Genomic DNA, 3,304 nt, shown 5'->3' on the forward strand with positions numbered 1-3,304 from the left:
GGGTTGGACCCCCTTTTGCCTTCAGAACTGCCTCAATTCTTAGTGGCACAGATTCAACAAGGTGCTGGAAGCATTCCTCAGGGAGTTTGGTCCATATTGACATGATGGCATCCCCACAGTTGCCGCAGATTTGTCGGCTGCACATCCCTGATGCGAATCTCCCGTTCCACCACATCCCAAAGATGCTCTATTGGTATGAGATCTGGTGACTGTGAGGCCATTGAGTACAGCGAACTCATTGTCACGTTCAAGAAACCAGTCTGTGATGATTCCAGCTTTATGACATGGCGCATTATCTGCTGAAAGTAGCCATCAGAATTGGGTACATATGGTCATAAAGGGATGGACATGGTCAGAACAATACTCAGGTAGGCTGTGGCGTTGCAACGATGCTCATTTGTACCAAGGGCCAAAGAGTGCCAAGAAAAATATTCCCCACACCCATGACACCACCACCACCAGCCGAACCGTTGATACAAGGCAGGATGGATCCATGCTTTCATGTTGTAGACGCCAAATTCTGACCTACCATCCGACTGTCGCAGCAGAAATCGAGACTCATCGGCCAGGCAACGTTTTTCCAACTTCTATTGTCCAATTTCGATGAGCTTGTGCAAATAGTAGTCTCAGTTTCCTGTTCTTAGCTGAAAGGAGTGGCACCCGATGTGGTCTTCTGCTGCTGTAGCCCATCTGCCTCAAAGTTCGAGCTACGTGCGTTCAGAGATGCTCTTCTGCCCACCTTGGTTGTAACGGGTGGTTATTTGAGTCACTGTTGCCTTCTATCAGCTCGAACCAGTCTGGCCTTCTCCTCTGACCTCTGGCATCAACAAGGATTTCCACCCACAGAACTGGCTCACTGGGTGTTTTTCTTTTTCGGACCATTCTCTGTAAACCCTAGAGATGGTGTGCGTGAAAATCCCAGTAGATTAGCGTTTCTGAAATACTCAGACCAGCCCTTCTGGCACCCACATCATGCCACGTTCAAAGTCACTCAAATCACCTTTCTTCCCATACTGATGCCGGTTTGAACTGCAGGAGATCTCTTGACCATGTCTACATGCCTAAATGCACTGAGTTGCGCCATGTGATTGGCTGCTTAGAAATTAGTGTTAAAGAGCAGTTGGACAGGTGTACCTAATAAAGTGGCCGGTGAGTGTATATTGCGATATGAAAAAAGAAAAAATCATTTTTAAAAGATGACATACATAAATAGCTCTATTTGTAAATAATAAATCATTCTCGACTACTGCAGTGATTTTGTAGGAGAGTGAATCTACTCGAAGAAAAAATTTAAAAGTATCTTTTCTAATGTGAACCACTCTTTGTTCAACTTTAATGCTTTACAAACACCAAAGCAGGTGCGTTACTCTTCTGAAGGGGTTTTGGACAGGGAAATTAGGTAGAAATACGGTGGTTGACTAGCATGACACCATTGTATTCATATAACACAATCAATCCAGGCTAACGTGAATGACAGTGACTGCATGTTGCTTCCTCTAAATTTCAGGATGTGGTTGATTAGCGGGGCCAGCTTGTTTGTTTGATAAATTGATCAGACCTGCATGTCACACGCACTAGCAACAAACTGTGTATCCAAGAACAATTAAATCAGTATAAATTACGTTAGATCAGACATGGACTTCTGTGGTAGATTAGGGTTACGTTTCCAGCATCCTAGCTCCGAACCCCTTGTTTCTTTAGGCTAACTATATTAGCTTTAGCCTGGCTGGTAGCAGCTTTCTACTGGGGGAAATGGCCATGAGACGTTGTGATTATGTTGCATTAATCAGGTGATTTAGTTTGTATTTTCATCGAACATAAAACACTGACTGCTGTAGCTTCACTGACTACCCATCGAAGACTATGCGCATCACTGTCTCAGCGGTAGCTGCTGCCTACGGTACTTTTGTACACACGGAGAGCCTCACTTTCCATAACAATAAACCCCGTCGGACTAACGTCATATACACACACGTTGCCCACATGGCTACCTGTCTTAAAGAGGAAGGGTCGGACGGTAATAATCATGTACAAGGAGAACGGTGAGAGTTTACTTTTCTATCAAGCAGCAAAAAATGATTAGCTTCAACATCGCAACGTCCTGCGATGTGACTATCTTGCATGCACACACACGATGTCAATGCTAAAACACAATATCATTCAGCCCTAGTTTGATATGATCATCAGATTGTTTTGTTTTTTATTTCTGCCAGAGCACATGTGGAAGACCGAGCATAGGGCTGCACAATTAATCTAATTGCAACTGTGGTGTGCGATTACCAACTGAAAAAATAGTGCAATTTAAGTGAACAAAAAAGTGTGCTGTGTGTGCAGTGTGGCACTCTAGTCTGTGTGCACTGTAGTCTCCACTTTACCAACAGTATTAACAACAGAGAAAACCACTGTGTCTCAAGAGGTTTGGCGATTTTATTGTTCTCTGTTCACTCACTTTACATCGTCTATGCGATCTCTTTTTCCTCTTGCTTTTCCCTGACACAGCCGCTACGCTAAGTCTGACACCGCTCACTGTCACTTTCTTCTCTTGCTTCAACAATCACACACTGACATCACTCCCTCAGCACCTGACATTCTCGCTCTCACTTATGCCTGATGTATGGTTCTGTGTTGAATCTATAGGTGGAATCTTCTATCTGAATAACGTACCCTATGGATGTATTAAGCGCTACCACCGTAACAACGTCCACAAAAGATATGGCGAATCTCTGTTAAGGCAATAGCGGGTGTGTCGCGTATTGTCACTTGAGTATCAGCATCAGTGTAGATGGTTTCAGAGCCTGCAGACTTTAAGAAAATTATTTTTTGATGAATGAAAGTCCAATACTCTCTTATAGCTATGGTCTTGGTCTCGAACAACTCCCAAGGGAAATATCTGGCACTTTAGCTGCTAAATGTTCCACTATGTTCACCAGAAAGTCGCTAACCATTTGGTGTTGGACAACGTGTACAATGGGTTGTTAGTGTCTTGTCACTGAAAACAGTGGCCTTCTGCGGCCAAAATGACGCTGTGTGAACCACAATACTACAGTTATGAGCCAACCAGCCAAACAATGAGCTAAAACTCACTATAAAGCTCTATAATGCAGAGGGGAACTGCAGTTTCAGGTGATAATTTTCTGTCAGTTTATTACTTTGTGCGACCTGTTTCATATTGGTACATTTTTTTCACATTGTTATTCACATTGTTGGGGTGGTAGTTGCTCAGTCTGCAGGGAGTTGGGTTGGGAACCGGAGGGTTGCTGATTCAAGTCCACATACGGACCAAAGTATGGTGGTGGACTGGTAG

General features: G+C 43.8%; 1 protein-coding gene and 1 long non-coding RNA gene across 4 annotated transcripts in view; one reads left to right on the forward strand and one right to left on the reverse strand.

Annotated features, from left to right (window-relative positions):
- The window catches only part of LOC116689342 (uncharacterized), an 18,490-nt gene extending 16,132 nt beyond the window's left edge, over positions 1-2,358 (forward strand). Inside the window, exon 3 of the long non-coding RNA XR_004331973.1 lies at positions 2,348-2,358. This is a non-coding gene — a long non-coding RNA (uncharacterized LOC116689342). The remainder of the gene's footprint in view (positions 1-2,347) is intronic.
- The window catches only part of smarca2 (SWI/SNF related BAF chromatin remodeling complex subunit ATPase 2), a 52,914-nt gene that overhangs the window by 34,126 nt on the left and 15,484 nt on the right, over positions 1-3,304 (reverse strand). The gene's annotated exons all lie outside the window — the stretch shown is intronic.

This window comes from Etheostoma spectabile, chromosome 5 (assembly GCF_008692095.1).
Source record: "Etheostoma spectabile isolate EspeVRDwgs_2016 chromosome 5, UIUC_Espe_1.0, whole genome shotgun sequence".
NCBI classification, from domain to species: Eukaryota; Metazoa; Chordata; class Actinopteri; order Perciformes; family Percidae; genus Etheostoma; species Etheostoma spectabile.